The sequence below is a fragment of the Mobula birostris genome, chromosome 25 (genome assembly GCF_030028105.1).
Source record: "Mobula birostris isolate sMobBir1 chromosome 25, sMobBir1.hap1, whole genome shotgun sequence".
Taxonomy (NCBI): Eukaryota; Metazoa; Chordata; class Chondrichthyes; order Myliobatiformes; family Myliobatidae; genus Mobula; species Mobula birostris.
Window position 1 is genome coordinate 41,809,518 of NC_092394.1, and position 15,305 is coordinate 41,824,822.

Genomic DNA, 15,305 nt, shown 5'->3' on the forward strand with positions numbered 1-15,305 from the left:
CCTTCTCAAATATATACTTTAACAAGGGTGCTAAAGGTTCGCCATCTGCTGAAACGTAACCTCTCGCTTCCCATAACAGTAAATATTGAGACAAACCATTACAAACATACATACTTGTCTGAGTGTATGATTGCTCCTGAAGGATATCTGTCTGGATGGCTGACAACAAAAGCTACAGCAGCAAGCTCTGCTGCTTGTGCATTCATTGTTGGAGATAACTTGATTGCAACCCTTTCCATCTCTACTCCTTCCTCACCCTCTACCACATCCTTTAAGTCTCTCTCCATCCTGAACTGGTGACGATCCATCAACTAATATCCTTAAAGAGGAACCTTCTGGTCACATGACTTAACTTTCCTCTCCTGATTTTAAGATGGGAATGAATGGTCCACTCTATTTGTGTACTGCTCCCTTCTGACACTCATGAGGCTCACCCTGCTAAGTTAAACCAAAAGCAAGCATGGTTGTACTGTTAACTCTTTTAACTACAACATTACAACCCTGTACAGCAATGTCCATCGGACTGGTCGAGTTTGACTTACTGTTCCATCCTTGATACGACCATCTAATAAAAGCTGAATTGGAGTATGCACAATATAAGTGAAATGTTTGACTAACAGATGCTGCTCACGTGCTGTATATCCTTGTTCTATTGGAGTAAGCATTCGAGCTGCAATTGCTACTGGCTCCAGTAGGCCACGTGTCACTTGGAGTAACAGAGCTGATTTTGTGTGATAAGGTTATAATGATATAGGGTGATAGGGATATAGGATATAAGGATATAGGGTTATATAGGGTTAGGTGATAGGGATATAGAGTGATAGAGCTGATAGGGTGGCAGCGACCTTCAAAAAGAATGGCTTGGAAGGGTTTGGTTTTTTAAGAGCAGGTGCATCTGCAATCCTGGTTTTCAGATCCAATACTGCCTTAGTGTGTCCTGGTTTTTCCAATAGTTCCATAAACAGGCAAGCTTTGATGGCAAAGTCTTCTATGTAGTCTCCACAATACCCTACCAAACCAAGGAACAACCTCAATCCCCTCACATCAGTGGGGAGAGGTAGTTTTGCCCCACAAAATCTTTACGCTGTTTATCAATCTCTCGTTTTCCAGGGGTTATGACCATGCCCCAGGTAACTAACCTGCTGCCTCCTGATTTGAGCCTTTTTAGGGTTTACCTTCAAACGTATTTTCTGTAACAGTTACAGGAGTTCTTCAAGTAACTTATAAAGTTCTTCTCAGATCACTGACTGTAACCATAAACCATTTACATGTTGAATTAAACACTTAGGAACTGAAAAGGCTTTCAACCCATTTGCCAACAATTGATGGAAAGCGAAGGGTAAATCATGAAACCCTTGCAGCAAAACTGTCCTTGCATATTGTTGCCTTTTCTAAGTAAAATCAAATTTACATTGACACTCTCTTTTCAATGGAACGGACCAAAATCCATTAACTCTGTCCAGTACTGTAAACCACTCTGCTTAATTACGGTTCTCGGGACTCGTGACTACAGCAGAAGCAGTTAAAGGGTTAACTTTATTCAGTTCCCTGTGATCTATGGTGAATTTAAAACTTCCATCAGATTTTTGAACTGGATGGATTATTTGTCAATGCTACTTCTCAGGACACTCCCTTTGTTAACAAACTCTGAATAATTTTCTCTGCATCTTCCGTATTGCTTCTGGGGTTTTGGATCAGGGCCTCTCCTTGCATCCTGCCTCAGTTGTGTTTATGTTTAGCAAATACTGCCTGGAAATGTGAAATAACTTGTCTGGCCTTCGAGTTATCCATCATATCTTCTGCCTTCACCCACATCGTCCAGCAGTACATATCCAGTCCTCATATCATCCTACTGAAATGTCAATAGGGACCTGCTCTCGATCAACATTAAACTACTAAATCATACAGTTAATTGGATCAAAACTCAAACCCGTTTTCCTAATAAAATCACTTCCCAGCTGTTGGCAAGTTGATGAGTATAACTGGGTGGGGCACACTCAGTTAATCCAATTGCATGTTCAGGAGGGTAGTCAACTCCCCTGATTTGTGAATGCCCAGTAAATCCAGCTAAAAGAATAATATCTTGTATTTCCCAACTTGGCACATTGAATGTGGATGTGTTTAGGGTGGCCCGAGAGCCTCCTGCATCCCGAAGAAATGTTACAAGGTGGCCTCCGACCTCAGCTTCTATAATGGTCTACCACACCACCCCACCTTGCAGTTCACAACCATGTAACAGAGGCCTGACACCAACATTGTGCACTTGGAGTCCCCATAGGTAACTCTGGATACAGTCATGAATCTTCATCGGCACCCTAGACATTACATTGCGGGTAACATGGTGAACCTTCCAGGGGCATCAGAGCCTTTGTTACATTTTTAACTGTTCCCAACATGGCTAGGTTGTGAGCAATTCCTAGAAAAATTACCTTCGTGTCTGTAATTGAAACATCTCCATAGTGATCCAGTTTTCATAATGGGGGAATGCAGGCCTTCTGACCACATCCGTGACCCACCCACACCATAGGTGGCGCTATTGTGCACAACAGCGGCAGCCCATCTCCCTTCATTCTGCCACTGCACACCTTGTTCTCTCACAAGGACCATTTTAATCCTCTTTCCCATTATTCTCCTTGGTATCTTTCTCCTTTAGTTTCTTTTCCCATTCTTGTGCCATCCTTCTGAGAGCCCATGCTTCAGTGAGTGGGATATGTGAGATTAAGCATGTCACAGACTGGTCACTTCTCCTCAGTACTGTGCGACACTAGCCAGTTACTAATCTGCTGTTAACTTAAATTCCACCTATCTAAAACAGGACTATAAACACCCAAGAAAATTGTCTACAACCTCGTTTCAAATGCAGTGGGGCGTTCTCCTTTCCAGTGTCTACACTTATGCAAAGCGTCCACCAGGTCACTTGGTTAGTCCCTGCAGGTTCTAATATAGCCTCCCGTAAGACAGCCAGTGTCCCCTGGCCTACTGCCTGTTCCTCCAGAAGGGCTGAGTGTAACACTGCAGGTAGAGAAGGGTTAACTTCCACTCCTCTGCTTCATCTGTGCTGTGAATTATCCCGTGCTGCTGAATGTGCAGGAAAAGTTCTTGAGAATTATCTCCTAGCCTTCACTTTGGTATATTCACAGCTATAGTACTCAATTGGCCTACAATGCCTATAACAAGTATTCACCACCCCCCCCCTTAGAAGCTGTCATATTTTATTGTTTTACAACATTGAATCACAATGGATTTAATCTGGGTTTTTAACACTGATCCATAGAAAAAGACTTTTGTGTCAAAATGAAAACAAATCTCTACAAAGTGATCTAAATTAATTACAAATGTAAAACACAAAATAATAGTTTGAATAAGTATTCACCCCCTTCAAGTCAGTATTTAGTAGCTGCACCTTTGGCAGTAATTACAGCCTTTTGTCTGTGTGGATGGGTCTCTATCAGCTCTGCACATCTAGACACTGCAATTTTTCCCCGTTCTTCTTCACAAAGCTGCTCAAGCTCTGTCAGATTGCACGGAATCATGAGTGAACAGCCCTTTCCAAGTTCAGCCACAAATCCTCAATTGGATTGAGGTCTGGACTCTGACTTGGCCACTCCAGAACATTAATTTTGTTGTTTTTAAGCCATTCTTATGTAGCTTTGGCTTAATACTTGGGCTCAGTGTCTTGCTGGAAAACAAATCTTCTCCCAAGCCACAGTTCTCTTGCCTACTGCATCAGGTTTTCCCCCAGAATTTCCCGTTATTTTGCTGCATTCATTTTCCCTTCTACCTTCACAAGCCTTCCAGGTCCTGATGTAGTGAAGCATCCCCACAACATGATGCAGCCATCAACATGCTTCATGGTAGAGATGGTGAGTTTTTGATGATGTACAGTGTTTGACTTATGGACAAAAAGCTCAATTTTGGTTTCATCAGACTATAGAACCTTCTTCTAGCTGACTTCAGGGATTCCCACATGCTTTTTGGCAAACCCTAGCTGAGATTTCATGTGAGTTTTCTTCAACAGTGGCTTTCTCTTTACCACTCTCTCATAAAACTGCGACAGGTGAAACACCCGGGCAACAGTTGTTGTGTGTGCAGTCTCTCCCATCTCAGCCACTGAAGCTTGTAACTCCTCCAGAGTTGTCATAGGTCTCTTGGTGGCCTCCCTCACATGTCCCTTTCTTCCACAGTCACTCAGTTTTTGAGGATGGTCTGCTCTAGGCAGATTTACAGCTGTGCCATATTCTTTCCATTTCTTGATGTTTGACTTAACCGTTCTCCAAAGGATATTCAGTGACTTGGAAATTTCCTTGTATTCATCTCCTGATTTGTGCTTTTCAATAATTTTTTTTTGCAGAGTTGTTTGGAGTGTTCTTTTGTCTTCATGGTGTAGTTTTTGCCAGGATACTGACTCACCAGCAGTTGGACCTTCCAGATACAGGTGTATTTTTGCTACAATCAATTGAAACACTTTGACTGCACACAGGTGATCTCCACTTAACTAATTATGTGATGTCTAAAACCAGTTGGCTGCACCAGTGATGATCTGGTGTGTCATATTAGAATGGGGTGAATACGTATGCTATCAATTATTTTGTGTTTTATATTTGTAATATAGATCACTTTGTAGAGATCTGTTTTCACTGTGACAAAAAAGAGTACTTTTCTTTTGAACAGTGTCAAAAAAGCCAAATTAAATCAACTGTGATTCAATGTTGTAAAATAATAAAACATGAAAGCTTCCAAGTTGAACTGCTCCGCTGGCTCTGGTGTTTCTGGAACTCTTTCTGTTATTGGGGCACCATTGGGGCTACAGGTGCTAAAGGTTGCACTCCAGTTTTGGAAAGTCCAGAGGGAGTCAGGCCACTTCTCCGATCATCCTCACTAATATAGTGTCTCACCTCATACATCAAATCACTCCGATCTATATCACCCACATTGTTAGCCCTCACCCCAAATGAATGCATCAGTCCTCACTGAGCTGAGAGTTGACTTTGCAGCTTCTCAATCTGTTTTAAACATTTGATGTGATCAGCGCTGCCTTTCCCCTCAGCTGCCAATTTCTGCATGACTTTCACAGCATTCCACAAATCCTGACACTGACTTTTCCATTTCTCTACTTCCATATTCACCTTTTTACATCCCTCTTCACTTTCCTCTTCTCTTGCCATGCATTCACAGAACCTGAAACAGACTCATGTATCAAATTAACTTGACCCTGCTCCCTCAACATCACATTTTCTTTCCTCTCTCTCTAACTCTTCTCTACACTTACACAATTCCTCTTACAAATTCTGTTTCCCTCTCCTCACTTCAATTGTATCTTACAGTATATATCCAATTGTAACAACTTCTTTAATCCCTTGGAATTTCTTTGATTTCCTTTCATTAATACTTTCCAAAATGCATCTCCAAGGGTCCCTGACCTTCCACACTCATCATTTTTTCACCACTCCTCAGTCATAGTATCTCCTATGTACATAACCATGAACATAATTTCTCGAATTCTCCAAACCCACTTGGTTCTCCTTGTCCTGTTTTCCTTTTCCCAATTTAATATCCTAATCTAGTGGGTGGTTGAACTATAAACTAGGGTCCCAGACCTCTTATAGTTTAGTCCATCAAGGGATGCCAGTTGTGTTGAATATCATCATCTGATCTAGGTTAGACAACTCATTATTAATCAAAGCTTGCATGTTATTGTTTCTGCACAAGTATCAGTGTAACTATGTTGACCCCAGGCCAAAAAGATAAAACATGAATTCTACTGTTCCCTCTATACCAATACTCAATCAGATCACTTATCCAATAGATAACACCAAAATAGGGGGTCTCCCATTGGCCTAACAATTAATATTTCTTTTCCCAGTCCCTGGTATGGGGATCTTTCTTGAAATCAGTAGTCTCCTATTCTTATACTCTTTCCTTATCAATTCAAATGTTGTGTTTCAATCTTGTTGCCTCTGGCCTATCTGGCTATCATGTATCAGCTCCCCACTGGCTCCAGTCCAAGCCAATATCATTTTATTGCCCTTCTCACAAGTAACAACTTGTAATGAAGGTTTCTTTTCTTTGACTCAGAGTAGATCAACCAATTACTAGGCTCGGATCACTCAGGTCTGGCATAGACACTCCTATTCATAAACCTGCATATTCTGTCTTGCCAAAGAACACCTCACAAATAACTTCTTATTGGAAATTACCTCCAGTTCAGCAGCTTATCAGGAGCATCATTGTGTCCACTTTAAAGCACTTTGATACAATTATTCCTGAGCAAAACCAGTTCACAAGACAGCTCACAAAATGGAGATTGCAGAGCAGCTTCACAAAATGGCAGCCCCTATTCCTTCAACCACATAGCAAGAACAAAGACAATTTTTTGGTTTGTGTACTTCCACTGTCCTTGAATCAGTCACATTTGATGTTTTCTTCCATATTTTGTTTCTCTCGTGGCCAAAATAGAGAGAGAGGGAGAGAAAGCTAGGAGCAACTGGCTGAGGCTAGTTGTTTCAATGAGTGAACAAGTCTGTGAATGAGAACTAGGGTTAAATAGGCTGCAGGTGATGTGTCTGGAACAAGCGGCAGGTGAATCTAATTAGTTTATCGAGACTGAGAGGTGCCCGCATGTGCAAGCCTGACACTCATGGCTAATTATATCTGATAGAGCTTAAGATTTTTCTTTGAGTTTAGAACTTTGCTGTCAGCAACCCAATGTGATCACAGTTGGCACCCATTGTGATCATGTTATACTAAAAGTATTATTTTAGAAAGAAAGATGCACCTTATTTCTTAATGTACAATGTCCACCTACATACACCCCTGATTGCTAACTCAGGCCAACCATCACCTACACCTGATACAGCTCTCCTCAAGGCATTTAGAGAGTTTATGTGAACTTACGAGAAAACAAAGGAACGTGACAAGATAGCTTGGAGACAACAACAAAGGGACTGGGTCCAAGAAAAGGACTAGAGTATCATCAATATAATTTCCTAGTTTTTATCCTAGGTGGAAGCCTCCTTGTTTCATTACCCAGGTTATCAATGATCTTCATCACCACCATTAGGTGCCATGTCGTATGACATGGGTGATCATGGTCTAGCCATGATTATGACTGTTCTTGGCAAATTTTTCTACAGAAGCGGTTTGCCATTGCCTACTTCTTCTTTACAAGATGGGTGACCCCAGCCATTATTAATACTCTTCAGAGATTGTCTTCCTGGTGTCAGTGATCACATAACCAGGACTTGTGATATGTACCAGCTGCTCATAGAATCATTCCAAGGCTTCACGTGACCCTGATCGGGGCACTAAGCAGGTGCTACACCTTGCCCAAAGGTGACCTTCAGGCTAGTGGAGGGAAGGAGTGATTCACACCTCCTTTGGTAGAGACGTATCTCCACCCCAACACCCTTATCATTGATAGGACTGTGGTAATTGAGACCAGGAGGGGAAACAAGACCATAAGTAAAACTGTCTTCATAGATAACATCAATCCTGCCCCATTAAGATTTATTCCCCCAGAACGAGTAGAACTCCTATATTAGGCTACTACAGAATCCCTACATCCTGATGGATGGAGGAGGTGAGATGTAGTGAAAAGATAAAACACATGTTAAGATCTGAAAAGCAACAAAAAAGAAATCATGTTCACTTGAAGGATAATCCATACAGAATGCATTATTGTTTTCTGAGTGAGACCAACTCAAACTCCTGGAATAAATATTGCTTTTACGGTATTTTACTTTTAATACTTGTGCTTTTAATAATATCGTTCAGTGCTACCTTACCTAGCATTTGCATTTATGCAGACGAAGTCGCATTTACTACGGAAATTTTCTCATCTGGCTCTGACTCCCTAAAATTTAATGACTCAGAGAACATTGGATTAAAGGGATTTGCAAGCAATAATGATTCTAATTTAAATATGGCTAAATAGCCTTCACCTCTCAGTCATATGTGAACTAATACACTGGAACCCTTAATCCTTGTCTCTGGCAAAGTGATTGTTCCTGTTCACGTGAACATTCACTCTGAACGCATTGCAGATGGAATGAACATAGTAGATGGGAAGAAAAAAGTGTCACTCACAGAAATGATTAATAACACCCCAACAAAACTGAAAGATTCCAGCCCATAGATTGAAGGTGAACTAATAGAGAAATCCCTCTACATTTGAAGAAAAGTTTAGACACTGTTCTGTCGTTGAATGATCTCACTCATAGACACATGACATTGAAACAGTTAGACTAGAACATTGTGAAAACTCTTTTTTTTAATGAAGAATTCTCCATTTGACAGATATATTATTGCACTTTCCCTTTATGGCCAAGAAGTAAAGCATATGAACATATTTATTTCAAAGATTTTAGACATTTCTATTTCTCCAATTATGAGCACAATTCCACTCCATTGTGAAATGTCAAGGTAACAGGACAATTTTCCACATTCCTGATTTATGTTCCAAATGGTTCAACAAAGCCCTTGATCCGGGTTTTTGCAAGGGAAGGTAAGATGGAAAGATGGACTGTAGCAGAAGCTGGGATCAAACAAAAATATTTTCCTCCCTAGACAGCTGAAATTGTCAAGTCCAATAAGCTGTTTGGAGATGTCAGTCCCATGGACAATTGTTTCAACCGAGATTTCCTATTTACCTTTAATCAAACAGTCGTGAATAGTTCATGCTGTGGTGCAAATAATACTTTACAACGAAACTTAGTTCAGAATTATTGGTGTCCTTACAAATTCAATTATGTTTCAGGTAGGCCTCGACTACAAGTTGGAAAACAGGGAAACAAGCTGATGACAAATTTTGCTGTTGGAAACCAATCAATAATGCTAGATTTTGGAGTTACACAGACATCATTACTTCCCAAACATTCAATGTTACATACACAGACAAGCCTTCAATTATTGGTGTGTATTCAGTCGCATGGTGTTATTGCCAAAGGGCAGAGAAAAAGAAAAATGAGTCGGCCCTAAACAGCTTTCATGATTTAAAAAAAAATAGAATTAGAGTAAAACTGCCTGTACAGCCATGCCTTGATAGTGCTCACTCTCATAATAGTACTGATGTGGTCCTTTGGGTTACTCAGAAGGTAGAAAATTCTGATGACAAAAGTTGCTCAGACATGCTATGTCAGAGGATTACCCACTTTATAAGGTTTATAAGGGAAATGACTCTTGCAGTAGTTTGATGATTTAATCTATGTTGTGTATCTCAAGACAGAAACACAAATCTGATTTAAGGAATGACTTATGATGGATGCAACAAAGAATACTCTAGAAGGACTTGATATTTGTCAATAATGGCTAGAAGAAACTAGAAGAAAAGACGTTCCAGAAGGAGAAAGATAGCTACTCCTGAGGAATGCTATATTTCAGATAACTTTTTACCTATACTGTTGCAATTTCACCAGAAATGGCAACGTAATCCTAGTGCTTCTGTGGTCTACAAAGCATTATATTGAGTTTAAGCATATATTGCGTATATGGTACCCCTACAATACAACAAGTAGAACTTATAGGCTATTAATACTGCTCTTCATGTTATATTTAATGTTACTAGAACAATTGGTATATTTGGTTGATAAAATCCCATGGTCTGACAGAACAGACTGAGCAGCCCTTCGTCAGTTAAAGTTGTCTGGGAAAACACAAAAGTTGGGAAAAAGAGTCAGTTCTTCCCAGTTAGACCCAATCCTTAACAACATAAAGGAGGAAGATCTGAACAATTACACTCAGTGTCCAGAATAATCAAAATGGGAAGAAACTTATGCGGATGGCATGGTTGGTTTCAGAATGTTAAGTTACAGTATACCTGGGTGTTCACTCCCATGAGAGGGGCTTATCCAATCCCTATGTTTTGACCTATTTTCCTGGGAGCCTGGAATTAAAAGTATAGACATAATCCTCAACAGAAGAACTGTACTCTTCATTACTTTTGTAAATGTTACACTTTTTCATGGTCATCATTATGTGCCGTGTCATATGACATGGGCAATCATGGTCCCATGACCACGATTACTGTTGGCATATTATTCTACAGAAGTGCTTTGCCATTGCCTTCTTCTGGGCGGTGTCTTTACAAGATGGGTGACCCCAGCCATTATCAATACTCTTCAGAGATTGTCTGCCTGGTGTCAATGGTCGCATAACCAGGACTTGTGATATGCACCAGATGCTGATACAACTATCCACCACCTGCTCCCTGGCTTCACGTGACCCTGATCGGGGGTCTAAGCAGGTACTACACCTTGACCAAGGTTGATCTGTAGGTTAGTGGAGAAGGACGACTTACTCTTTCTTTATCTCCACCACGCTATCCTATGGCGGGGTGGAGTTACCTTTTATGTATGTATATTATGTATATTTTCACCTTCTATGTATATTATTATGTGGTGAAATTATATAGCTGATGTATATAATTTCCTATAACTAAAATGTGAGATTACTAATCCTGAGGCAAAAGAAGACATCAATCGGTAATCTGTTCACAAGACTCATTTTCAGGAAAGTTGAGTGAAGTCATACACCACATTGAAAGCAGTACGAACACCCCTGTGAGAGAGATGATCTATCTTCAGTTTATTGAGAGGCATTACCAGCCTACCTGATGAACTAATGGAGACAGAGACAGTGATTCAATCTTGCATCAAGGAAATGGCAAGGACTCTTTGTGGGGAAGTAGATTTTTAAGATGAACCAATATGGGCTTGTAATATTGATGCTTCATTGTCACATGTTTATGGAAAATTATATAGAAAATCCTTTGAGGGTTGGGAAATGTGTACGGTTGAGATTGAGGAAGTGAATACTCTGAAGAGAAAATCACACAGAAACCCCTACTTAGAGAAGCATTCAATGAGTTCTTTGAGCATCAGATCAATGAAAGCCTTTCTAGAACTAGTAACCGACTGGAATGGTTGGAAGAGTGGTAGTCTGTTCCCAAGAAGAGCTTTGGCAGAAGTGTTGATCTCAAAGCTGATATCCAAAGGAAAAAGCGGAGTTAGAAATCTTCACTTAGGAAGAGGGTGTGTGATGGATATTCACTTCCTGGGCCAGCAGGTCTCATGTTCTGCACAGCTCTACTTACTAAAAAACAGCAGCTGCCACTTGCCAAGATTAAACAGTTTTAAGCAAACTTCCAACTAACATTGTTTTGCTTCTGGTCATGAACGGGAGCCAGTCTTCAGTTCTTAAAATGTAGTAAGTTTGAATTTAAAACAAAGTACTCTCTGTGGAGCAGCTTTGCAAACAAGCTCTGAATATAGCAGACGCTCTGTCTGTAGAAGGAGGATTTTGGTCATTGAAGCTGTCTTACTGCTCAAGAAGTGCAGAATAAGATAATGGGTTATTTAATTTAGCATGTTTAAAAACGTACAAGCTGACTAGGTTGCTTAATTCAAGGAAGCTTGCAGAGCAGATGGAACAAACACTTGGCATATCAATAACTGATCTATTAATAAGTTGGAAATTTTATGTACTCAAGGAAGTTAATTTTACAGCATTAATGGTAGGTAGCTGAGAACTGTATCTCCAAAAGGCTTTTAGGCCATTTGTGTATAAAGGGTATCTGAGGAAATATCATACATGAGTGAACACACCCAAGTGGCAAAAAAACTGTATAAATATAGAGAACAGTTCAGGCTTATTAGGAATGAACATCAAAAAGCATGGAAGAAACATGGGGTGAATTAGAATCTACTCCTCTGGCGTTGGTATCTGTGATGGACAGTTTATTCATCTGCATCGCAGGTATGACTTTTTAATTTGTAGCAAATGCTTTGTGCTTTGGAAAACCTTTATGTGTTGGAAATGTTTTGTAATTTGGAAAAGCTTAAGATAGAAATCTTCCAAGTTTTAGAAGTATTTAAAGACTGTTATTTGGATTTAAATGTATATGACTGTAAATAAATGAACTGTGTTTTAAACTACTTTGTTAGCTAGAAGCACCTTCTCTTTGGTAGGGAGGAGGAATCTATTCTCTAATAGTGGGTAGTTGCAGCTAAACTCACCATGGAGAATAAACTGGGATATGAACTAGTCTTAATGATTGGGTAGTCACAGTATAATCTCCCTTCAGTGAGAGTACTTGCGGCTATTTATATCTGATAAGGCTTAAGGTCTTTGAGTTTAAAATGTCACAGTTAGCAATCCTAGTACCAGCCACAGGAGCGATGATGGGGAATTGAAGGAGTATTAATATTGTTAAAAGGAAATTAGGGATGAGCAGGCTAAATGAAGGCCAGACAATGTAACCTTAGTAGTAGACAAGTTATCGGAATCGGTTCTGACAAACAGTATAAACCTTCATTTAGAAAAACAATTTAATCGTAGGACATTCAGCATGGATTTTCAGAGAAGTTCCTGTTTGACAGAAGTTCCTATTTTTGGAGGTAACAAGGAGGTTCAATGTGTGGGATATATTTGATGCTGTCCGTGTGGATTTAAGCAAAGGTTTTGACAAGGTCCATCAAGGAAGAGTTGATAATTGGATTCAGAATTGGCAGGATGCAGAGGACAATGATTGGCTAGTATCTTTGTGATGAGAAGACTGTTATCCACAGGGCTCTGTGCCCAAAACCTTGCTTTTTGTTGATCACATTAATGCTTTAACTTTAAACAGAAGCAAGCTAAGGAAGAGACACAAGAGATGGCAAATGCTAGAATCTGGAGCAAAAACTATGAGCTCTAGCAGCTGTTTGTTTTTTTTTGCATGATACTGAAACCTATAGTTGATGTTAACAAAGATTTTGTCACTGACTGTGAGGATAAACTTCTAAATTTAAGATGATGGAAATGTATTAGAGAGCAGGAAACTAGTAAAGGAATTCAATCCAGATATACAGTATGTGGCAAAATGTATTTGGGAAGATACAGTAAAGCAAAGGACCTCACTATCGATAGAACAATATTCAATGATATAGAAGGAAATTAAGCATCCACAGATGTTTAAGGGTTGCTGAACAGGTAAACATTGAAAATAAAAAAATCCTGAATTCATGCCTATAATGACAAAGGCAAGGAACACAGAACAGGGACATTATATTCCTGAATGGACATTGAAGCTTTGGACACTACCTCACTTTTTTAATATGCAGTATTTCTGTTTTTGCACAATCTTTTAAATCTATTCAATATACATAATTGATTTACTTGTTTATTTATTATTTTGTTTTATTATATTTGTTTTGTTTCTCTGCTAAATTATGTATTGCATTGAACTGCTGCTGCTAAGTTAACAAATTTCACGTCAGATGCTGGTGATAATAAACCTCATTCTTGATTCTGATTATATTATAATTGCATACATATTTGCAAAGTCACAGCATGTATTATGTGTATTTCTTAACACCATATTAAACACAAGATAGGATTGCACTAGAGAGAATTACAGAAAATATTCATAAGTATGCTACCAGGACCGGAAAGTTTTATCCACTAAGAAAGATTGGATAATCTAGGAGGCTGCAGATTCTGGAATTGGAAGCAAAAAAGAAAATTATGGAGGAACTCAGTAGTTCAGAATTTATCTTTGGAGATAAAAGTTCTTTGCAGGTTCATGCCCTACAACACTGCCTTCACAGATGCTGTTTGACTGGCTGAGTTCCACCTGCAGTGTGAATTTTGCTTGTACAATCTAAAGTTCCTTTTCAGAATAAAGGAGGTCAAGAAGAGAGTTAAAATAGTTTTACATACATTTAAAGAATTAGAGTAAATATCCCCCTAAACTGAAGGCTCAAAAATCAGGGGGTATCAATTTAAATTGAATGATTGATTAAAGGGAGGATATGGAAAGATCTGGAAATCTCTGTTTGAAAGTGTGGTGCTGACAAAAATCCTTCTCACACTTAAATAATAGTTGGATCTGTGGAACCACTTGCCTAGTACCTGTACATGGGATTATGTTAGGTTGATCTTTTAACACTTGCAAAATACGATGGGCCGGTTGGCCTCCTCCTGTGCCATAAGTTTTCTGTGATTTTATGATGTGAGCAAGACCTTTCATTTCCAATCTTCCACGTAAGTTTAGTGCAAACACGTCAAAAGCACTGAATTACAGAAATAAGGTCATATTATGTTGGATTTGACCTAGAATAATTTCAAAAGAATTTCAATAATCAATAAGAATCAGTAGGAAACCTTCCCACAGGCTTGAGTCATTCACAGGCAAAGTGACGATTGCTGTTCTGAAAGACAGATGTTACAGCACATGCATCTCTGCAGAAATTCTCCAGGATGGTGTCCTTGGCCCAGCTCCTTTCAGAGCTTTACTCATGAAACACTTGTATGATTTTTCCAGATACAGTATATGGATGGTCACTGATTTCATGTTGCCTCAGAGGGGAATGCAAGTGCTACTTCAGAGGTGCCTCACAGGTTACTGAAGTCACCGTGACATCACTCCAGTAGAGTGATATGGGCTCCATTGTGCACAACTTCGTTTTCTGCTCGCAGTGTGATAATGTCCGTGATCCCACCAAAACAGGCTCTAAACCCAGACTGTTGTCACTCGTGCTTAAGACTGAAAGTCGGCAGTATCCTCCAGCCATCATGCAGCCGTTTGAGTGGCTCTCTGTAGGCATGCAAAGACAAGCAGAAGACTAAGGGAAAGTATGGGGTATTCCATTTTTTTTGCAGCTTTCATAAATCAGTTTTAAAGCAATTTAGCATGTCTTGTACAAACTTGGTCTGGAACAATGATACGTTGCTGGCCTTCATTTCTGTATTTAGCTACACTGATAGTTTAGGATCAGTAGTTAAGGGAAATAAGTTAACAGAATGTGAGTGATGGAGATTTGAGGTTCAGTAGTATGGTTAAAAGAGTTGTTCATGCACAGACTGGTCAGATATGGACCCAATAGACAACCCCATCTTTTCCTTTTCTTTGTAACACACACAAAATGCTGGAGGAACTCAGCAGGCCAGACAGCATCCATGGAAAAAAGTAAGGTCGACGTTTCAGGTTGGACCCTTCAGCAGGACTGAAGTATCTTGCTGAAGAGTCCAATCTGAAACATCAACTGTACTTTCTTTTTCATAGTTGCCACCTGGCCCGCTGAGTTCCTCCAGCATTTTGTGTGTGTTACTCCGAATTCCAGCACCTGTAGACTTTCTCTTGTTTGTGATTTTCATTTCTTCTCTGTTCCCTCTCTTTCTCCTACCTTTCCTATTCCTGCTTCATAGATAACCCCGAGATAATTGATAGCCAGGGCAGAGCCCTCGTGCTGACTAGGTTATGCTTATACACCAGGTTATCACGAGTCTGGCAGGTGGCACAGGACATATGCAGGGAGTCCAAGTATTAT